Raw genomic sequence first — 27702 nt, 5'->3', positions numbered from 1 at the left:
ACCACACCCACTCACCCACACACAACCACACCAACTCACACCCAGCCAACACCCACAACCACAACCACACCCACAACCACACACAACCACACACAACCACACAAACCACAGACCACCACACACACAACCACACACAAAACCACACACACAACCACACCCACAAACACACACAACCACACAGACCACCACACACACACCCACACAAAAACCACCCACAACCACACACAACCACACACACAACCACACACACATAACCACACACACAACCAGACACACACAACACACACACAACCACACACACACTCACAACCAGACACACACATCCACACACAACCACACACACACACAACCACACACACAACAACACACACATCAACACACACAACCACACATAACCACACACAACCAGACACACACAACCACACACACATAACCACACACACAAACAGACACACACAACACACAACCACACACACACTCACAACCAGACACACACATCAACACACACAACCACACATAACCTGACACACACAACCACAGCCACACAGACAACCACAACCACACAGACACAACCACACAGACACAACCACACAAACACAACACACACACAACCACACACACAATCACACACACAAGCACAACCACACACACAACCACAACCACACACACACACACAAACACAATCACACAGACACAACCACACACACACAACCACACACACTCACACACAACCACACACACAAAACCACACACACAACCACACACACACAACCACACACTCAACCGCACACAGAACCACACACACAACCACACACACACACCACACACACACAACCACACACACAACCACACACACAACCACACACACACAACTACACACACAACCACAACCACACACACAACCACACACACACAAACACAGCCACACAGAGACAACCACACAAACACAGCCACACACACACACACATCTACACACACACACAACCACACACACACAACCACACACACACTCACAACTACACACTCAACCACACAGAACCACACACAACAATATACAACCACACACACAACCACACACAACCACACACAACCACAACCACACACACACAACCACACAACCACACACAACCACACACACAACCACGCACACACACAACCACACACACAACCACACAGAATCATAACAACACACAACCGCACACACACACAAACAACCACACACTCAACCACACACACAACCACACACATAACCACACACACAACCACACACACAACTACACACAACCACACACACAACCACACACAACCACACACAACCACATACACACACAACCACACACACAACCACACACACAATCGCACACACAACCACACACATTACCACACACAACCAGACACACACAACCACACACACATAACCACACACACAACCAGACACACACAACACACACACAACCACACACACACTCACAACCAGACACACACATCCACACACAACCACACACACACAACCACACACACAACAACACACACATCAACACACACAACCACACATAACATGACACACACAACCACAACCACACAGACAACCACAACCACACAAACACAACCACACAAACACAACACACACACAACCACACACACAAGCACAACCCCACACACACAACCACAACCACACACACACACAAACACAATCACACAGACACAACCACACACACACAACCACACACACTCTTACACAACCACACACACAAAACCACACACACAACCACACACACAACCACACACTCAACCACACACAGAACCACACACAACCACACACACACACCACACACACACAACCACACACACAACCACACAACCACACACACAACCACACACACAACCACACACACACAACCATACACACAACCACACACACAGCCACATACACAACCACACGCACAAGCATGCACTCAACCACACACACAACCATACACATAAAACCACACACACACACACACAACTACAACCAGACACACACAACCAGACACACACACACACAACCACACACACACTCACAACCAGACACACACACCCACACACAACCACACATACACACAACCACATACACAACAACACACACAACCACACATAACCATACACACACAACCACAACCACACACACAACGACAACCACACCCACTCACCAACACACAACCACACCAACTCACACCCACCCCACACCCACAACCACAACCACACCCACAACCACACACACAACCACACACAACCACACAAACCACAGACCACCACACACACAGCCACACACACAACCACACACACAACCACACCCACAAACACACACAATCACACAATACCACACACAACCACACACAACCACACACTCAACCACACACACAACCACACACACACAACCACACACACAACCTCACACACACAACCACACACACACAACCACACCCACAACCACACACAACTTAACCACACACAACCACAAAACAACACACACAACCACACACACAACCACACACACACGACCACACACACACACAACCACACACACAAGCACAACCACACACACAACCACACACACACAATCACAACCACACACACACACACAATCACACAGACACAACCACACACACACACAACCACACACACTCACACACAACCACACACACAAAACCACCCACACAACCACACACACACACACAACCACACACTCAACCACACACATAACCACACACACAACCACACACACAACCACACACAAAACCACACACACATAACCACACACACAACCACACACACACAACCACAACCACACATACAGCCACACAACCACACACACAACCACACACACACAACCACACACATACACAACCACACACACACAACCACACACTCACCCACACACACAACCACACACAACCACAACCACACACAACCACACACACACAACCACACACACACACATAACCACACACAACCAGACACACACAACCACACACACAACCACACGCACACTCACAACCAGACACACACACCCACACACAGACAACCACACACAACCACACACACAACCACACACACAACCACAACCACACACACAACCGCACACACACAAACACAGCCACACAGAGACAACCACACAAACACAGCCACACATACACAACTACACACACACACAACCACACACACACAACCACACACACACACACAACTACACACTCAACCACACAGAACCACACACAACAACAAACAACCACACACACAACCACACACCACACAACCACACACAACCACAACCACACACACACAACCACACAACCACACACAACCACACACACAACCACGCACACACACAACCACACACACAACCAAACATAATCATAACAACACACAACCGCCCACACACACACAAACAACCACACACTCAACCACACACACAACCACACACATAACCACACACACAACCACACAGAACCACACAATCAAACACACAACCACACAGAACCACACACAACCACATACACACACAACCACACACACAACCAAAACCACACACACAATAGCACACACACAACCACACACATAACCACACACAACCACAAACACACATAACCACACACACACAACCACACACACAATCACAATCACACAACCACACCCACACACAACCACACCCACACACACCCACACCACAATCACACCCACAGCCATACCCACAACCACACACAACCAGACACAACCACACAAACCATAGACCACCACACACTCAACCACACACACACACAACCACACACAAACAACCACACACACAACCATACAAACACAACCACACACACAACCACACCTAAAACCACACCCACACCCACAAACAACGACAACCACACAAAACCACAAAAAACACACAACCACTCACACAACCACACACACACACACAGCCACACACACAAACACACGCACAAGCAGGCACTCAACCACACACACACAACCATACACACACACAACCACACACACGCACAACTACATACACACACACAACCACACACAACCACACACAACCAGTCACTCAACCACACACACACAACCACACACACACACACACAACCACAACCACACACACACACACAACCACACACACACAACCACACACACAATCACACACACACAATCACACACACAACCAAACACACACAACCACACACAAACCACCCACAACCACACCCAACCACACCCAACCACACACCCAACCACACACACATAACCACACACAACCAGACACATATAACCACACACACAACCAGACACACACAACCAGACACACACAACACACACACAACCACACACACACTCACAACTAGACACACACACCCACACACAACCACACGCACACACACACAACCACACACACAACCACACACACAACACACACAACCACACATAACCACACACACACAACCACAACCACACACACAACCACACAGACACAACCACACAAACACAACCACACACACACACAACCACACACACAAGCACAACCACACACACAACCACACAACCACACAACCACAACCACACACACACAAAAACACAATCACACAGACACAACCACACACAACCACACACACTCACACACAACCACACACACAAACTCACACACACAAGTACACACACACACAACCGCACACTCAACCACACACAGAACCACACACACAACCATACACACACCACACACACAACCACACACACAACCAAACACACAACCACACACACAACCACACACAACCACACACACACACACAACCACACACACAACCACAACCACACATACAGCCACACAACCACACACACAACAACACACACACAACCACACACACACACAACCATACATAACCACACACACAACCACACACAACCACACACAACAACACACACAACCACACACACACATAACCACACACAACCAGACACACACAATCAGACACACACAACCACACGAACAACCACACACACACTCACAACCAGACACACACACCCACACACACACACACACACAACCAGACACACGCACACAACCACACACACAACCACACACACAACCCCACACACACACATAACCACACACACACAACCATACACACACAAACACAACCACACAGACACAATCACACACACACAGCCACACACACACACAACCACACACACACAACCACACACTCAGCCACACAGAACCACACACAACCACACACACAACCACACACAACCACACAACCACACACAACCACAACCACACACACACAACCACACAACCACACACAACCACACACAACCATGCACACACACAACCACACACACAAAACCACACACAACCATAACAAGACACAACCACACACGCACACACAAACAACCACACATTCAACCACACACACAACCACACACACACAACCACACACACAACCACACACACAACCACACAACCACACAGAACCACACACAACCACATACACACACAACCACACACACAACCACAACCACACACACAATCGCACACAAACAACCACACACACACAACCACACACAACCACGCACACACAACCACATACACATTCACAACCACAACCACACAACCAAACACACAACCACACCCACACACCCACACACAACGACACCCACACACATCCATACCACACCCACAACCACAACCACACGCATAACCAGACACAATCACACAAACCATAGACAACCACACACACAACCACACACACAACCACACACACACAACCACACCCACAATCACACACAACCGCACAATACCACACAACCATACACACAACCACACACACAACCACGCACTCAACCACACACACATAACCACACACAACCACACACCCAACCTCACACACACAACCACACACACACACAACCACACCCACAACTACACCCACAACCACACACAACTTAACCACACACAACCACAAAAAAACCACACACACAACCACACACACTTGACCACACTCACACACAACCATATATACACAACCACACACACAACCACACACACAACCACACACTCAACCACACAGAACCACACACAACCACAAACACAACCACACCCAACCACACAACCACACACAACCAAACACACACAACCACACACACAACCACACACAACCCCAACCACACGTAACCACAACCACACACACAACCATACAACCACACGCAACCACACACAGAACCACGCACACACACAACCACACACAGCCATAACAACACGCATCCACACACACACACACAACCACACACTCAACCACACACACACAACCACACACTCACAACCACACACACAACCACACACAACCACACACAACCACAACCACACACACAATCGCACACACACACACAATCGCACACACACACACAACCACACACAACCACACACACACAACCACACACATAATCACAACCACACACACAACCACACACACAATCACACACAACCACACACACAACCACACACACATGACCACACACACACAACCACATATACACAACCACAACCACACACACAACCACACACACACAACCACACACTCAACCACACACAACCACACACAACCACACACACATCCACACTAAACCACACAACCACACACAACCAAACACACAACCACACACACAGACACACACACAAACACACAACCCCAACCACACACAACCACAACCACACACAACCACACAACCACACACAACCACTCACACAACCACGCACACACACAACCACACACACACACACACAACCACACACAACCATAACAACACACAACCACACACACACAACCACACACTCAACCACACACACAACCGCACACACACAACCACACACACAATCATACAACCACATACACAAACACACACACAACCACACAGAACCACACACAACCATATACACACAACCATACACAGAACCACAACCACACACACAATCACACACACACAACCACACACACACAACCACACACAACCACACACACACAACCAAAACACAAAATCACAACCACACAACCACACCCACACACAACCACACCCAAACACACCCACACCCACAACCATACCCACAACCACATCCACAACCACACCCACAACCACACACAACCACACACACACAACCACACACACACAACCACACACACAACCACACACACAAAATCACACACAACCACACAACACACACAACTACACACACAACCACAACCACGCACTCAACCACACACACAGAACCACACACACACACAACCTCACACACACAACCTCACACACACAACCACACACACACAACCATGCCCACAACCACACCCATAGCCACACACAACTTAAACACACACAGCCACAAAAAACCACACACAACCACACACACACGACCACACACACACACAACCACATATACACAACCACACACACAACCACACACAACTAAGGAACTCAACCACACACACACAACAACACACACACACAACCACATACACACACACAACTACACAACCACAACCACACACACTACTACACACAAAACCACACACCCAACCACACACACAACCAGGTACTCAACCACACACACACAACCACATACACATATACAACCACAACCACACACACACACACACACACAACCACACACAACCACACACACAACCACACACACACAACCACACACAACCACCCACAACCACGCATGCAACCACACACAACCATACACAACCACACACGCAACCACACACACACATTACCACACACAACCAGACACACACAACCAGACATATAAAACCACACACACAACCACACACACAACCACCAACACATTCACAACCAGACACACACAACCAGACACACACACACACAACCACCCACACAACCACACCCACACACACAACCACAACCACACACAACCACACACACAACCAGGCACTCAACCACACACACAACCACACACACACACAACCACATACACACGCAAAACCACACAACCACAACCACACACACACACACACATCTACACACAAAACCACACACACACAACCACACACACAACCAGGCACTCAACCACACACACACAACCACACACACACACAACCACATACACATATACAACCATAACCACAACCACATACAACCACACCCAACCACACACACACACAACCACACACAACCACACACGCAACCACACACAACCACACACAACCACACACACACATAACCACACACACCAGACACACACAACCAGACACACACAACCAGACACACACAACCACACACACACAACCACACACACAACCACACACACACTCACAACCAGACACACACAACCAGACACATACACACACAACCACACACACAACCACACACACACACAGCCACACACACAACCACAACCACACACACACAACCACACACACAAACACAAACACACAGACACAACCACACACACACAACCACATACACACCAACAAACACACAAAAGCACACACACACCACCACACACATACAACCACACACTCAACCACACACTCAACCACACACACAACCACACACTCAACCACATACACAACCACACACACACAACCACACACACAACCACAGACACACAACCACACAACCACACACAACTACACACAACCACACACACAAAATCAACCACAAACACAACATCAACCGCACACACAACCACAACCACACACACAACCACACACAACCACACACACACACACACACACAACCACACACACACACACACAACCACACACACAACCACACACTCAACCACACACACAACCACACACAACCACACACACAACCACACACACACAACCAGACACACACAACCAGACACACACAACCACACACACAACCACATACACACTCACATCCAGCCACACACCTACACACACACAACCAGACACACACAACCACACACACAATCATACACACAACCACACACACACAACCACAACCACACACACAACCAGAACCACACACCCACAAACACAACCACACAGACACAACCACTCACACAACCACACACTCAACCACACACAGAACCACACACACACAACTACACACACACCAACACACACACAGCCACACACACAACCACACACATCCACACAACTACACACACAACCACACACACACAACCACACACAACCACACACATCCACACAACCACACACATGCAACAACACACACAACCACACGCAACCACGCACACACAACCACACACACAACCACAACCACACACAACCACAACCACACACACAACCACACAACCACACACACAACCACACACACTGAACCACACACACAACCACAACCACACACACACAACCACACACTCAACCACACACACAACCACACACACACAACCACACACACACAAAAGCACACACACAACCACACCACCACACACACAACCACACACACAACCACACACACAATCACAACCACACACAACCACAACCACACACACAACCACACACACACAACCACACACACATAACCACACACACACAACCACACACAACCACAACCACACACAACCACCACCACAATCACATCCACAACCACAACCACACCCACAACCACACGCAACCACGCACACACAACCACACACACAACCACAACCACACACAACCACAACCACACACACAACCACACAACCACACACACAACCACACACACTGAACCACACACACAACCACAACCACACACACACAACCACACACTCAGCCACACACACAACCACACACACACAACCACACACACACAAAAGCACACACACAACCACACCACCACACACACAACCACACACACAACCACACACACAATCACAACCACACACAACCACAACCACACACACAACCACACACACACAACCACACACACATAACCACACACACACAACCACACACAACCACAACCACACACAACCACCACCACAATCACATCCACAACCACACCCACAACCACACACACAACCACACACAACCACACAAACCACAGACAACCACACACAACCACACACACAACCACCCGCAAACACACTCAACCACAACCACAGAGACCCACAACAAAGAGGGTTATAAAAAATTGACTTTTTAAAAAAATCTGATTCCACCAGAATCCGAGTCCTCCACAACACCCTGTTTTTGTGGCTGTCAGCTGTGAAAAGGAGACCAATATTGCCCCCATTTTTATTATTCTGTATCTTCGGTTCAATTCTGGGGTGCTTTTTTAACTTGTCTCTTGTTCATTGCGAATCTTATCATTACTAATTCAAATTGTGTTAGCTTTGGCTTATTTGCAATGCAAACTTTATCTGTATAAGTTGCTGTAACAAGCTGCAAGTCCGCTACGGAAGCCCCTTTCATTTGCTAAATATTTTCCACATAAGGTTGCAAGACCATAAGGTGGAGTATTCAGGATTTTGAATAATTTCTTATTTTAACATGTTACTCTCTCCTGCGTACCCCACGCCTGTAACTAAGGGTACGAGTGACCTGGCACCTGCCTTTCAGAGGTTCTTGCATCCACCCAAGTCTGGCCTGGCACTGGTGCATCCCAGCCTGGCACACACCGGGTGTTGATCTCCGCACCTCTTTCTAGACCCCAGCTCACAACTGTTTGCAGTCAGTCACTCACCCCTCACTTCCCTGGCACTCACCCTTCACCCCTCAGGCCTGGCAGTCACTCCTCGCACCTGGCACTCACCCTTCTCCCTCTCTGGCACTCAGCATTGACTCTGATTGACACTCAGCTGTCCCCTCACTGACACTCACCCATGTCCCTCCTGTCATTCACTACTCACCCCCTTGGCACTCACACTTCACCTCCATGGCATGAGCCCTTCATCCCCTGGACTGGCAGCTACCCTTCACCCCTTGCACTCACCCTTTCCCTCCTTGGCACTCACCCTTGACCCTTCTGACTCTTACGTCTCACCTCCATGGCACTCAACCTTCATCTCCCTGGCACTCACCCTTCATCTCCCTGACCTGGCACTCAACCTTCACCTCCGTGGCACTAGCCCTTCACCCCCTGGCCTGGCAGCTACCCCTCACCTCTGGTACTCATACTTCCCCCTTCTCTGCACTCACCCTTCCCCTCCCTGGCATTCACCCTTGGCCCTCCTGACTCTTATGTCTCATCTCCCTGGCACTCACTCCTCTCCACTCTGGCACTCACCCTTCACCCCCATGGCCTGACAGTCACCCTTGTCCCTCTTGGTATTCACTCCTCATCTCCCTGCCACTCACCCTTGTCCCTCCTGGCAATAGCCCGGTTTCCCCCAAGAACAAAAAATAACAAACATTGGCATAGCCAATAGGTCTCGCCTTTGGGACCTTATAAGTGTTTAGCCACTCAACAGTTGATGTTGTTGCACCAAGGATATTGTGCTGCATAACTAAATACTTAGAAGGTCACAAAACCGAGACCTATTGGCTATGCCAATGATTGTTTTAAAAAGAAATAAGACCAAAAAAAAAGTGCTGGCTTATCTATTGACAGTAAACAACACAAGGACTCAGCCTCTTACTTGAGAGCCCCAGAACCTCTCACCACAATCTGTCACAATGGCGTGGGGCCCATATGATTGAATGGTTAGAAAAAGTTGATGGATTCATTAAAGCATCCAGCAAAAAACAACAGCACCTGAAAATCATGAAGAATATAGTGGAAGAGGACATCCGCTCAATGAGCAAAGAATTGCCTGCTGCACAGCCGCAACCTATCAAAGGATATGCAATGCATTGGTTGCAAAATTCCTGCTGAAGACATATGTACCTTATGGGGGCTGCGGCTTCAACATTGCATCACAAGAAAAAGGAGAGACAATGAGCAATTCATTGCAGACCTTTGCCATCAGATTTGTCAGTTTGAGTTTGATGAATTGTTTCATGAAACTGCAGCCTGACTGCGAAACATTTAAGGACGCCAATCAGAATTCGTATGGTAGCATCAGCCAAAAGACAAGCTATTCTCTGGAAGAAACAGAGGAAAAGACCATGCTTAATGATCAGCAGAGGCTCAGGCATAGAACATTTAATCCAGGAAGGTTGAGATACCAAAAGCAACACTGGCAGTAAGCTTGATAACCACAAGGCGCAAAGATAGACACCAAATAAAAAAACGATCAATGGTAAGACACATCAAGAAAAGAGAAGCGAATGCTATAGTTGTGCACACAATTGCCCACATTAACCTGCTTCCCAGATGTGGGACAAGAATGCCGCAGGTGCGATAAAGTAAAACACTGTTAGAAGATGTGCAAAGGGTCTCATAAAAGAACCCCAATAAGTCACGACACAGATGGATTAACCATGGTGCAATAGCAGTCAGAAACAAAGCATGTCCCAATCACATGCAGCATCAAGCACCACAAATTCACAGCAGTCACATGAGTAATATGAAAGGCCACTATCCTCGGATTCTGGAGGAAGTGATGAATACCTGTATATGGCGTCAGATGAACACAATACGTAAAAATATCCACGGCAGGATCTCATGATGGGAAGTCGCACTGCCTATTTCACACGGGCCAGTGAACGGTCATTGACCTACCCGCATTTCTGAATACAAAAAATTAATCCCAGACCAAACCTAAAGCGCTCTAATGTTTGAGTTTACACATGTATGGCCAAAGAGCCTCTGACATGATTAGGCAAATTCAACAGAGCTCTCAAGTAAAATAATCAGTCAGATGGGGAACGGGGAGTGCAGAGTAGCACTCACAACACTAATGAGACCAAAGGCAGCGGGAGGACTGGCGGTGCCAGACTCTGAATATTATTATATAGCGGCACAGCTGTAATGGCTCACAAAATGGATAGTGGGCCGCGTGAGAGGGACTGCACAACAGGGTGATTCTGCACCAAGTCTAAGTTTCCTATTGCGGGTGGTGTTGTGGCTCCCCATCCTGGAAGGAGATATCACCACTGAATTAAAAGTAATTAGCAAATGCTGGAACAGGAGCCTGCAGAGATCCAAGTCTAGGCGCAGATATGCTCCAGATATTCCACGGTGTATATGTGGAGTACCCCCACATGGGGGAGAATGGCACGGCCTAGAGGACTGGATAGAAGCAGGGGTGACCACGGTTGGGATGCTGTATGAAGAGGGAACCTTGCTACCCTTTAATGACTTCAGAGAGAGGTATGATATACCTGGGGCAGACTTCCTACTACACACTGCCTTCACAGCAGCGATAAGCAAACAGTGGGGAGGGGGAATCTCAGAACCACCTACGTCAGAGGGTTGCCAATATGTGATATCCGCGGTGGGGACATATAAAGCAGTTACCTGTTTATATAAACTGCTCAGCCATACGACACTCCCAGCCCTCACTGAGTTATGACAGAGATGAGAGGATGATTTAGGGGAACCAATTGCAGAAAAAACCTGAAGTAAACTGGTAGAATGAGCAAGTAAGGGCACCAGAAACACCAGATTAAAACTTGTGCACTTCTCTGTCCTTCATAGAGCATATCTCTAACCATCAATAAATATTTCAATATACAAACAGCAGCATGCCCGCACTGTAATGAGGCGGGGCGGAATTTCTACATATGTTCTGGAGTTGCCCAAGCATGGGTGACTTCTGGGGTAAGTTGACCACAGTGCTGGCTGAAATGACGGACAGGGAAGTAGCCACAACTCCGGGATATTGCCTCTTGCATAGGTTCCCCAACACTACTAAAAATAAAGTGACAAGTAAGTTCCAGGACTTGGGCCTTATATTGGCAAAGAGGGACATCACAAGCCACTGGAAAGCACGGTTGCCCCAGTGTAAATAGGTGGAAGAGGGAGTTTAAAAAGTGTGCAGACTGCGAGGGAGCAGTAAGATTACGGATATCCAAGAAAAATGGCAGTGAGAAATCGCTAAACTCAGCTAGAGCATGGGCAGCTCTGGTTTAACTGCTAAAGAACCCAGAGGCTGAGGCAGAGGAAATGCCTGGACAGTTGGTCTGGACAGGAGTCAGTTAATTGTCAAGTAGGCATGTTTTTAGCTCCCTGCGAAAGCGATTATGATCAGAGACAATACGTAGATGTAATGGAAGTTTGTTCCAGGAAGCGGAAGCCAGAAATGAAAAGGATCTTCCTCCCTTTCTCATGGCACGTATCTTGAAGGGAGTTAGAAGGGATCTGTTGCTGGATCTTAGAGCCCAGTATGGCCGGTACCAACTGAGTTTCTTTTTCCAGTAATCAGGACCACTGTCATACATGTTCTTATGTGTTAGCATAGAATCTTGAAACAAGTCTGTTTCCTAGCAGGAAGCCAATGAAGAAGTCTCAAGTTTGGAGCTGAAGAGGATCCCATCAGGAGATTCAGCACTAGTCTGGCAGCAGTATTCTGCAGAACCTGGAGCCCAGTAAGTAGATCTTCATTTATTGAGGACAGCAAGTGTTTCCATAGTCTATGTGGTTTATAATCAGACCTTGGACTAATGGCTTCCTGGCTTCCATCGAGAACCATTTATAGACTGTGTGCAGGTTTCGCATGATGCCAAAGCAGGAGCCAATTAAGTGATTAACCTGATCTTTCATTGACAATTGGTTGTTTATTTGGATACCTAGGTTCCGGACTGATTGTCTAGGCACTGGGCAGGGGCCGAGGGTTTGAGGCCACCAGTCACTTGACCAGTTTTAATGGGCTTTGCCAAAAAGAACTATCTCAGTTTTTCTTCTGTTGAGTTGTAGGTGATTTAAATTCATCCATCTATCAATATAGATCATGCAATCTTTAAAACCTGATTTCATATCTGCTGGGTCTGGGCCAAGGGTGACCAGAACCTGAGTGTCATCGGCATATGGCATTACATCAAAGCAATAGGATCTGATCACCTTGGCCAATGGAGTCACGTATAGATTAAGGAGTATCGGGCTCAAAATAGAGCCCTTTGGCACTCCCATCCCAACTGGCCGATTGCATGAGACAATGTTACCGATCTGAACGGCGGTGACTCGATCCGTTAAATAGCTCCTGAGCCATTTTTGGGCCTTCCCTCAGACACCAATCTCTCAGAGCCTTAGATCTAAAATGCTGTGGGAGATGGTGTCAAAAGCAGCAGATAGATCTAGCAGGACGAGAATAGATGATTGTCCTCTGTCCAATGCTAGCCTGATGTTGTCTGTGACCTCTACCAATGCTGTTTCATTACTACGGGCGGCCCTGAAACCAGACTGTGATGAGTCCAGTAAGTCATGGCTCTCTAGATAAATAACGAACTGTCGGTTGACTGATGATTCAAGCATTTTCCCAAAATAAGGGAGAAGCGAGATTTGGTGATAGTTAAAATTTTAGGTTCTGCTGTGGATTTTTTTAGGATGGGCCTGACTCTTGCGGCCTTCCATATATTTGGGACAGCAGATTGTGACAATGAGCTATTGAATAGGTCACTGAGATGGTCAAGAAGCACTGGGGCAATGGTTGGGAGGAAACATGTTGGTATAGGATCCACAGGTGATCCAGATTTGATTTTTAGCATGGCTCTGGCCACATCTTCCGAATTACATAAAGAGAATTCATCTAGAATGGGAGGAAAATCTGTGAAATTCCGTGGAAACGGTGGAATGATTTCCCGGGGTGTTTATATCTTCTAGGGACGGAAAGGAGCTATGAATTACATTGATTTTATCATCAAAAAATTTGGAAAATGAGTCCGCCCAGTTCTGTGGGATAGGGACAGATGCCTGGACTGGGGGCGATGTAAATTCTTTTACATTTTATAAAGCTCCTTATTGGAGTTTGCTGTCTTTTCAATCTGGTTTAGGAGAAAATATTTTTTAGCTTGTCTGATGTTCTCCAAATAGAGACGGTGAATACTTCTGTATTTTTCGCGGTCTGTTGGACTTTTATTTTTTCTCCAATTCTGTTCCGCCATCCGGCAGGAGAGCTTTACTGTCTTCAGTTGCTCTGTGAACCAAGGAGCGGTTCTGGGTTTAAATTTGACTTTAGTAAGGGGGCAACTTTGTCTAATGCAGACCTTATGGCTTCCTCAAGGGAAATTGCTGTCAGATCAACATTATCTGTTTGACATTTTGGCGGAGGGTTAAAATGGGTTGAAAAAGAGATGGGAGGGACTCTCCGCCATGATCTTCGCCGTTTTGATTCGTTCTTAAGCTTGGTTTTAGTAATATGAGCTGGAATGGTAAATTTCAGTAGGTCATGGTCTGACCATAATAGCAAAGATGGAGGTTCCATCCTAATTTCCCAGGGAGTTTGTAAATATTAGGTCAAGCATATGGCCCGCAGAATGGGTGGGGCCTTCCACCATTTTGACAAGCCCCAGAGTGCTCATATTGGTAATGAGCTGATTAGTATCTGGGTCAGATGGAATCTCTGCATGGTAATTAAAGTCTCCTATTAAGAGGAAAAGGTCAGTGGCTAACACATGTGGAGCAATTTTCTCTAACAGCTTGTATGTAAAATCTTTTTTCGGGCCGGCTGGCCTGTATAGCAGGGCTCCTCTCCAGGTGACCTGAGATGACCCGTCTATTCTAAAAATACATATTTCTAAATTGATCAGTACTCGTAGATTCTAGAATGGTAATGGTCGTACCAGGAGTTTAAGCAATTAGTAGGCCTCCTCCTCTTCTGTCCTTCCTATCCACCCTGGTTATGTTGTATTGGGTGGAAAGGCAACAACCACATCTGTGGAGAAGCACAGGAAATGGAAGCAGGGAATCGTTGTCCATGAATCATTACGGTTACAGGTGAGAAAAAAAGAGTTGAAAAAAGCGGAGACCTCCCGAACACAAAGGAATGAGGGCTAGAGAATAGCATGCTAAACTGAGGGGCTAAGGACACGTTACACTTCTCCAGTGAGCACCGACAATTGCTCTATATGACACGCCTGGAAGGCGGTGGGCGGGGAGGGAGGGGGTAGTTTTCTTTTTATTTGGCCTCTTGCAGGAGGCAGGCAATTTGATGCAGCAGATTTGAGCACGTACCCCATTGTGGATAATTAACGTTAATAGGTGGATTGATGGGCGGTGGGAGGCACCAACGGAAACAGGGTGCTACACAAGCTGGGTTGCCAGTACGAGAGATCTGTTAGAAGGGACAATGAGATGCGAGCAAACCTAAATAATGCTTGAGTATAACTGTATTTGCATTGCTGATTGTAAGATGCAAAGAGTAAGTGTTCAATAAAAATGTGTTTTAAAAAAAATAATTAAAAGCTGACATATATGCAATGGATGGAGCAATCCCAGTCAACTTCAGCCTTCCCATGGCTAAACAACTCAAGTTAGTTGTCATTATATACATGATGGAGAAAAACCTGCCCAATGTACGACAACACAGTGAGCTATTAATAGAGTTAAGGAAAATAAAAGAATCTGAAGTACGTGTAGATATTAACAAAGTAGGGAAGCCCATGACTCAATGCCACCAAAAGAATTGATTTAATTTATAAAAGGTGGTGGAAATGTAACTAAAATAACTACTATTAGCTGGCATCATAGAGGAGTCTGAATGCCACACCTTGAGGTTTTGCCTCTTTTTGTGGTCCCTAAATGAAACACTGAAGGAAATGTCCATGTATAGAGGCTTAGAGCTTGATTTATATGCTGGTGGAGAGGGAACTTCGTCACAATGGTGATGGAGTGACTTCCCCGCCAATATTGTGGTCCATCTGCAAGATTTAAAAGCAGTGGGGATTACGGCAGAGACTTCACAGTGGGCAGACCTCTCCAATGTCTTGACGGAATAAGGCCATCTGAGGTTTGGCTGTATGCCGCTCTGTATAATTCAGATGGGTGTGATATACAGACCTGTTTCAATGGCCATCACTGCCAGGAAAAACCTGGCTATAAAGGGCATTGAAAAATGCTCAATGGAGAAAACATCAATGGTTGAAGTGTGAGTACCAATAGTGTTCTGTGCCACAATTGTCTTTATTGAAAGTTAGTCATTGTGTAGAAGTTATGGGTCTTATATTTCGGTAAAGCTGATTAATTAGTTGTGTCTATGCATTTGATATTGCAGAGCGGAAGTTGTTATCATTCTCAGAGTAGTCCACGATCCCATGATAGTTAAGGAGTAATAAGCTGTGGTGTTATTTGTCTGCTAAGATTTCTTGCTGCAGGCTTGTGAGGTACAATCGACTGCACAGCTGAGATAGGGACTATAACAATTAGTTGTGATTGTATAAATATTGATTGGTGTTAATGGAACCTATTGCACAAAGGGTAAACTATATCAGTCAGGAGATTTTCCGCTGTTTGAGATCTCATGTACGTGTGTGAGGTAGTTGGAAGAATTTTACTTTCAATTTTTTCTTGTATGAGTGGACTAATTTGAATTATTTTGCAGAGAAGGCAAAGGTTATTTGTTTATTGTTCTTACTTAAAGTTGTGGAATTTTATGTATGAGAGAATTATAAGTGAGGATGAACTGCTGCATAGAGCAAGAATTAGGTCAGAATGTGCAGTGCTGAGATAGGTCAATTAGTGTGAAGTGCCACACTGGGATTGGGTGGTAAATCAACAGGTGCTATACTGTGCTAGGCCTACAAAACAAAAGGAGTGTGTTGAGATTGGAAGTGAATATTGACGTGTACAGAACCATAAATTGAACAAAAAACATTGACATTTACTGAACTGATAATTTCTCATTTATTGTTGATTTTTTGCAATCATGAAATGTTTTAAAGCTCTTAGAGATTTAATGAGAGGTGATGTATGAGTCACTTTTCAGGACAGTGAAGAGACTCCACCACAAGGTGTGTCAGGTCATTATATGGTGACAAACGTACAGCTTCATTCATGTTTGTGGCTTCCTCAATGGCACAAGATCACTGAAAATGAAGGATCGTTACAGATTTCCACAATATGATACCTTTGATTTAAAGATAGTTGAGCAGCTCAGGCCAAAGAGAAAGAGAGGCGTCAGAATACAGCAAGGAGAGCAGCACAAAATTACGCAGATGCTCAATGGTATGACGGACAATGGAGATGGAGGAAATGTGTAGTTGAGGGAGCTAGAATGTATCCAGCGACAACAACAGATAACTCTATAAAGAATTGAAAACAGGGAAATAACAATGAGGAGTCTGCACAAAAAAACTAATCCTGATAGTGATTTGGGGAAGACATTTTAGATGCTTTGTTATTCATGTGTGCACTACCATATGTGGCTCCAACATCAGTTACAGAAAGTGTTAGAACCGCTATTGGCACAGTGGCTCTATCTCCCGTTGACCTCAATACAATTCAAATTGAGAGACCATTTGGGGCATTTAAGATTGCAACTGCACCTGTCAAAGTAGCCCAACTGTTATTGCTCCAGGTGTTACTGCTTCCATCGTGACTATTCCTGCACCAATGTCACTGGTTGTATCAGCTCTGACATTACACATTTATGTTGCAACTTCACCAATCAATATCATTCTGAATCCTGTTGTTTTAGGTGCTGTAGGAAGAGTAGCTGCAACAGGGTGTGTCCTGACGTCGCAAAACACACAAATTATTTTCTGGACCCCACTCCAGCATGTTCAACCATTGAGAGGATTATTTTCACAAAGCCCACTAGTCAGGGAGAGACAGGACCATTTAATGATGAAATTCTATGGCAAGACCGGGAGGCTAACATTATGCAACAACCTTTTTTGCCACCACTCCAGCAGCTCCTTTAAAGAAAACACAACTTTAGAATTCTTTCTGAATAAAACCACGGAACACCCAATACACAGCCTTCTATTTTGCTGCTGCCCCTGCAGATGAATAACTGTGTGAAGAGTGCGAGGAAATTGTTACGGATTTGTATGAGATATAGGTTAAAAGTTTTTTTTACTCTTTATAACTAGTGGTTTAGATTTACAGACATATTTTGTTGAGTGATGATATGTTTGAATGAGATTTGTACTGTTTAATAATTATTTTACTATTAGGAAAGCTTATGGGTTTTCTGTGATTATGGATTTATTATTTTTCTAGAGTGTGAGCGTAGCATATATAATTTTAAAACATTTGTGAGGCTACTCTTGAAGGTTTTTATTGATCCTTTTATCGGGCGGCGCAGGACAATTGGTTTGTCAGTTTCGTGGCCTCCACACGCTGCAGACATTCAAGGCTGGCCGGGGGAGTGGGTGGACCTTTTCAATGGCATCTCTCTCTCCTGCAGCGGCTTTGTCTTGGTCACCTGATGGGATGGCTTTGGTAAAAGACACACAATTGATGGACGTAATGCAGAAAAAATCAAGACATTCACCTCAGTCAAGAGATCTGGGTTTAATCCATCATTCTTTTGCTCTCCATGCCACCCCAGTTTAGACCTGGCCATATGCAAATAAGTCTTGATCCTGTGCCTCATAAGAACAGTCCAGCCCGAATTACCAAGTTAGGTCCTCCCTGGACCGGAAACAAGCATCCTAGGACCGTTTTCAGGGTTCCACCCCTCATCTGCCAGGATAGCTTGAATCCAGTGGCACAGTATGCCCGGAACCCACGTCTGGGCATACCCGGTGCACTTATGGCAAGGAAGCAAAAGACACACAATTGATGGAGGGAATGCAGAACAAATCAAGACATTCACCCACAGTCAAGAGATCTGGGTTAAATCCATCATTCTTTTGTTCACCATGCCACCCCAGTTTAGACCTGGCCATATGGAAATCTGTCTTGATCCTGTGCCTCATGGGAACTGTCCAACCCGAACTGCCAAGCCAGGTCCTCCCTGGACCGAAACAAGCATCATCTGGTAGCAGGTCGGCCTTGGGCTTAGACAAGGAGAGGGAGGAAACGTGAGTTAGTTTTGCGTGCCTTCCTCGAATCAGGAAATCATTTAAATAATATTTGAGCCGGGACAGGGTTTTTTGGTTGATGCACATAGGTTAGCGTTCACAGACTGCCAGAGCTCGGCGGCACTGAACATAAAGGAAGGACAATTTTGTCATTCTTTTTACTCTGCGGCTTTTTTTTTAAGATTGGATTGTTTCCAACCTCTTTGTGTTAAAGAGTGTTGTACTGGATTGCCGGTTTGACTGGCATTTGATATTTGGTTAGTGGGCTGAAGAGGCACCATTGGATATATGACAGTTGAGGCACAGGACAAATAGCGTTAGTGCTACACTGAGAGAGGTTGGTTTGGGTGACTAATTTTGTTTAGACAGTTGATTGTTTAATTAGTATATTTTCGGATGTCTGTGGAAAAGTCTCAGATGAAACTCAGTTTGAGGACAAACTGCAGAATGCTATGGAGAAAATGTCTGAGGATTCAAGTATCTGTATGGAGAGGAAATTGGAGGCAATGATGGCTAGTACTAAGGCAATTTCTAAGGAAGAATATTTTTGGTCCACTGGGGAGGGTTCACAATCTAAGATAGGTAAGGTGAAAAATAGAAAACATCTTTATGATGATTTTGCGCATGCAAAGAGACGCAAGTCTGCATTGGCAGACCATAGTGCCGGTGTAAACTCTAGGCATGGTGGCGTCGAGGACACACAATGGGGGCATAAATAAGGCCCCAGGAGAATACGCGGTTTGAAGGATGCTGAGAAAAACCGCACACACACTGCTGTTTTGTGTGATGAGTCTTCAGCTAGTGACGCAGTAGAGATTAGTTGCTCCTCAGAATTTGCTACTGATGATTCTGGTAGTGAAGAAGGAATTCAAGTGAGAAAGAAGGAGAAATTTAAGGACTCTGAGGTTGAGAATATTTTGGACCCTTCTGGGGATTTAATGTTTGATCCTTATTTGATTAGGCATCCTCTGTCTCCAGAGTGGTCGCCACTCGAGCATGTGGCATTTGTGGATCAGGAAGCAAATACCTAAAGAGGTAAGGGTCAGATTGAGGTCAGAATACCCTTGACATACTTAGAGGATAAGGTGATGGTGACTCCTGAACTAGATCCAAAGATTTTGGCATTCACTGGCAAAAGAGGAAGTGATCCAAGAAAGGGATTGGACAAAGGTCTTTGTATGTGCTAGGATCTTCTTTTGGATGTTACGGTTCATTGGCAAAAATCTTTGATTTGGGATAGGTAGCTCATGTGAATACGGATGTTATTGATATAGATGAGTTACGTCAATGGGCGATTTGCTTATGGGGTAATGCAAACACTGCTCTGTCTGTAGAGCTCAGAAAGTGCATTTTGCTCAAATTTGATCCAAAGTATTTTATTTGGAGACAACTTAATTAAATCTATATCCAAGTTTGTAAGGTGATATTCATTGATTCAAAAATCCCAAAGGGATAATAAGAGGGTCTTCAGTGACCCTTTTTTTGGTGGTGCTGGGAGATCACTGTGTTGATTTACTTATTTTTTATTTTTTTAAGTGTTTTTATTGGTATTTACAGGGGTCGCGGTAGACAAAGTGAATGTCGGATCAGAGGAACTGGTTAGGACAGGCCTTACTTCTAACCCAGTAATGTCGGGCGGCAAACTTGCACAATTTTTTCACAATTGGTTTCAGGGAACAAGGGATCCATGGGTGTTGGAGAGGGTACAGGGGTATCGCATCAAATTCATAGAGGAACCAGTTCAAACTTGGGTGCCTGGTGTAGTTTGGTTCATTAAGGAACAAGCAAAACTGGTAAACAAAGAGGTATTAGAACTGAAAGAGAAGGGAGCAATTGTGGAAAGTTTCAAGAAAGAAAAAGGCTTTATGAGCAATATTTTTGTGGTGGAAAAGAAGGACAAAGGTATGAGACCAGTAATAAATTTAAGAAGTTTCAACAATTGGGTAGTATACCATCATTTCAAGATGGAAGGTATGCAGATGTTGCGGAACATTTTACAAACAGGAGACTGGTTGACTCGATTAGATCTAAATGATGCATATTTGACGGTTGCAATTTGGGGTCCACATTAGAAGTTTCTGAGGTTCAGGTGGGGTGGAAAGTTTTGGAAATGTATTTGTCTTCCGTTTTGGTCTTTCGTCTGCCCCATGGGGTATTACAAAATTATTACATCCAGTGGTTTCTTTCTTGGGAGATAGAGGGGTAAGATTGATTATTTACCTGGACGACATATTGATCAGTTCAGATAACATATTTTGGAGTATACGAGGAGGAAAGTCAGGTTGCCGGAATCATTGGGTTTTGTTGTCAACAGAGAGAAATCTTGTTTGATGCCAAAACAGGAGACTCAGTTTTGGAGTTTTCTGGTAAACACTGTGGATGGAATATTGAGACTACCAAAAGAAAAGTTGAAAAGGATAAGGAAAGAATTGAAAAGATTATTGTTTCAGGGAAAAATTTCTTTGAGACTGTTGGCTCGAGTGATTGGTCTTTTATACTCCACGATACAGGCTATTTTTCCAGGTCCTTTGAACTATCGGGCTTTGCAGAGGTTGGAGGCTTTGCATCTGAGAAGTGGTTTGAGGTATTTTTAGGCGGTTGTACTTACAGAGGAGGCGAAGGAGGAGCTGAATTGGTGGTTGTTGAACATGGAGGTTTGGAATGATAGAGCCATTTTTAGAGAAAATCCAGAGTTGGTGATAGAGTCGAATGTAAGCTTAGCTGGCGGGGGTGTGCGTTGTGGTGCTCTTTTAGTAGGCAGTTGTTGGACAGAGAAGAAAAAAGATTACTTGGAATTGTTGGCAGGGTCTTTTGCAATAAAATGTTTTTAAGCAGATTGAAGTGAAGTATTTGGTGCTTTTACGAATGGACAATGTGCCCACAGTACAGTATGTGAACAAACTAGGGGGTATGAAATCAAAGGATTTGGCAGATTTGGCGAAAGTGTTTTGGGATTATTGTCTGACGAGGAGATTGTGTGTACAAGCAGAACATATTCCAGGGATGAATAATGTGCTAGCAGATTGGTACTCTTGGATTTTCAGCGATTGAAACGATTGGATGTTGGACAGGGCAGTGTTCTTACAGGTGGAGATGCTTGGGGTCCGTTGGGTGTGGATCCGTTTGTCAACAGACTGAATGCCCAGAAGAACAGGTTTTTCAGTTGGCGACTAGATCCGGAATTTGCCAGGATTGATGCTTATCGTCAAGTTTGGACTGGTCTCAGTCCATATGCGTCTCCACCTTTTTCTATGATTGCTCGGGTGACCATGATGGTTCGACAGTGGAAGGAGACTACGGTATTGATAACTCCTCTTTGGAGGGCCCAGGCGTGGTTTCCAGTTCTGTGGATTCTTCATTTCTGTTGCCATTGTTTCCGAATCTATTAAGGGGGTAGGCAGGATAAGTGCACAATTTGATAGTAGCTGAACAAATGAGGTTGGTGGCATGGAAAATTTCAGGAGAGTTTGAGAAGTTCCAGGGCTTTTCTGAGCTGCTTCGAATCTCAATAAAGAACCCTAGGCTCCAGGAACAAGGAAGATGTATAGACTGGCTTTGCAAAAATGGGTTTGCTGGTGCATTCAGAGGAAGCTTAATCCCATTTCAGTGTCCACAGTGGAAGTGGTCAATTATTTGTCAGAGAGATTTGAAGAAGGGTTGGCTTATAGGACAGTAAATATGTGTAGCTCTGCAATTGCTGCTGGTCATGAGTTGGTGAACAGTTTATCGGTAGTACAGAATGTGGTGCTTCACTGGTTAATGCGAAGCATTAGAATTGCTAAATATCCTGTGGCTAAGTATAATTCAGTTTGGGACGTTTCCAAAGTGTTACAGTTTTTATTACGTTGAGAGAAAAACAAGTTGATGTCTTTAAAAGACGTGTCTTTAAAGTTGATGAATTTATTGTGTATAGTGTAATTCAGGAGGGTGTCGGACGTGAAAGCACTTGATTTACCCAGCAGGGTTTTTTCCACTTGAGGGTGTGTGTTTTTATTTGACTAGAAGAACAAAAACTAACTCAGTTTCTATATGTTACCCATATTTTGATGAAAAGGATAAATTGTGTGTAGTGAAATATGTGAAAGAATATGAGAAGAGAACAGCTGAGTTGAAACTATGCGGGGTGAATCAGTTGCTTATTTCTTTTAAAAAGCCATATATGGTTGTGTCATTACCCACATAGGCTAGATGGGTATGAGAGGTGATGTGCAGAGCGGGTGTGAGTATGAGTATGTTTGGTGCTCATTCAGTAAGGGGTGCAGCTGCATCTAAGACACATATGATGGGAGGCTCTTTGCCCAATCTCCCAATCCTCCCAATCTTCATTGTGCAGATTGGTTGAATGACGTGACTTTTAGAAAATTTTAAATTAAACTAGTAGAAAGCATGGCAAGTTGTTTGTTGGAAATGCTTTAAAATTGCATGATGTAAGCCTCTGGGTTTTGCCATAAAATGTAGATTTTCCACAGCCTGGTGTGCAGAAAATCTGGATATTATTAAAGATACAAAGGCTAATATTATCCCTCCCATTAACCCAACCCTTTCTAACTGTGGTATTTTTTTCTTTCTAATTTCATAGCTAGTGAACAAGCTTAATGGCTTTCAATGACAACAGATTCAAGATCAAAAAGGATCATTTGTCATGGATTTCTTTGTTGGGATGTCTTTAAATTTAAAGGAAGTTCAGAATCTAGTACAGTTAAATGGACCAATTTAGAGTTAAATACAGTCAGTTGCAGTAGCTAAAAAGAAGGCTGTGTATTGGGTGTTCTGTGGTTTTATTCAGAAATAATGTTAAAGTTCTGTATTATTTAAAGGAGCTGCTGGCAGTGGTGGCATTAAAGGTTGTTGCATGATAGTAGCCTTGTGTCTTTAATAAAATCTAGATTCTCTGCCCACCAGGCTGTGAAAATCTACAACCCCCCTCATGGTTTGAGGGAATTCCTGAAAATTAAGGAACAGGAGATGAAGAGGACCAACTCCTAACCAGGAAGGGCAAGACATTTCGATGTGCCCAATTGGAAGGTGGAATTAGAAGAAATTATTAGAGGGTGTATGGACTTTTCACATTGGAATCAACATCAGGAAAATGAACAGATAAACCTTAATAAAGAAATCCCAAGACGTGCAGCAGCCACACATAATAAATTGGAAGGATTGGCAGGAAAGTATGAATTGATCTCTCTAGGAGTGTTCCTTTATAGAAAAGCTTTAGGCCACAATTAGATGATGAAGCTACTATGACAATGCGGTCCTCAGAAATGAGATTACACATTGCGTAATTGGTGAAGCACCTTCTAAAATGGAGTGATTTTAACAGATTAGAGAGCAAATGGGCAAAGTAACAAGGAAAGAAAAAGAAACAATCAGATACTTCAGAAGAAAATGGTGATTTGAGTTCAGTAAATTTGTTAAGAAGAGACCTTTTTTGTAAGTTAAATTGCACAATTTACTGTACACCAAATGGTGTTGAATTTCAAACGTGTGATGAAAATGTTGAATTTAAAATGGCAAAACAGGACACAGTTGTTGGAATGTACCCTGTAAGAACAGTAGAGGATTTACCTCCTGCGTTAATGTAAATTCAGAAGTATGGTAGTGTTCATGGAAAGATATAGGACTGAGCAAATATGTTGAATGAATCCAAATTACTGCGGTCTTTCTAAGAATACCACCATATAATCTTACACCTGAAACATTAGCTGCAATTAATCAAGTGATTGAAAACATGTTAACACTAGGGCTTTTGAGAGATTGTTGGAAGTCCCATTGACTGTCCGATTATGGGTTTACAGAAGCCCAACAGCAAGTATACAATTGGTACAGGATCTTCGAAAACGTAACAATATTGTAGTTCCATGTTGTCCCTTGGCACCAACTCCAACAACAATAGTATTTGAGATTCCCTGCAATGTGGAGTGGTTTACCATTGTCGATCTCTGCCAGGCCTTTTTCTCTATTCCATTGTATAAGGACAGTCAATTGTTGTTCTCTTTTATATTCCAAGATGGAGTGTTGGCATGGTGCCAAGTTTCACAGATGGAGTGTTGGCATGGTGCCAAGTTTCACAGGGGTATGTGAGAGCTTTTCAATTTTTAATAAAATCTTGAAAAAGAATCTTGAGACTTTACAAATCATTGCATTTCATTTCTTGTTCAGTACATTGATGACTTACTTGTGGCATCAAGTACACAAGAAGCTTGTAAACTAGACATAATTGCTCTTCTGAATCATTTGGCTAAGAACAGATACAGAGGACAACCAGACTCATGGGGGCATGGCGGCGGCAGTCTCCCAATCGCCCTATTACAATTAGGGTGGTCTGACCACCATTGCCCTGCCACAGCCACCATTGAACCGCTGTTCCCTGGCGATGTTGGGCGCCCAGGAGGCATCAATATGTTTTGCGGGACCGCAGCAGTCCCACCAAACACATTACAAGTTTCCTCTCTGCCATGGTTTTCATGGCAGTTCCTCCTCCATGAAAACCATAGCAGAGATGAAACAGGCCCCCTTGTGAAAACCATAACAGAGATGAAACAGGCCCCCTTGTGCCCCCTTGTGTGCATGTCCCCCAGTTCATCTGCTGGCATGGACTTTTCAGTCCATCCCATGCAGGAACTGTTTTTGGCATTCCCATTGTGGTGCCATTTTCAGGGCACCGCTGTGGGAATGTAAGAAAAAAAGCCTGCCTGACACGTGTTACACTCATAATCTGGCAGGCAGCCCGACCATGGTTTTGTCAGTGAGGTGGTGGGGCAGACCCGGTGCAGCACCGCCAAACTCATAACCAAAGTGTCCCTGATCAAATTGCAATTTTTTCAAAAAGAGGTTTTATGTTTAGGATATCTCATTGAAAAAGGAATGAGAAAAGTTTCACAAGAGAGCATTGTGATCT

Source organism: Lissotriton helveticus, chromosome 12 (assembly GCF_964261635.1).
Source record: "Lissotriton helveticus chromosome 12, aLisHel1.1, whole genome shotgun sequence".
Lineage (NCBI taxonomy): Eukaryota > Metazoa > Chordata > Amphibia > Caudata > Salamandridae > Lissotriton > Lissotriton helveticus.
This window is presented reverse-complemented; position numbering follows the sequence as displayed.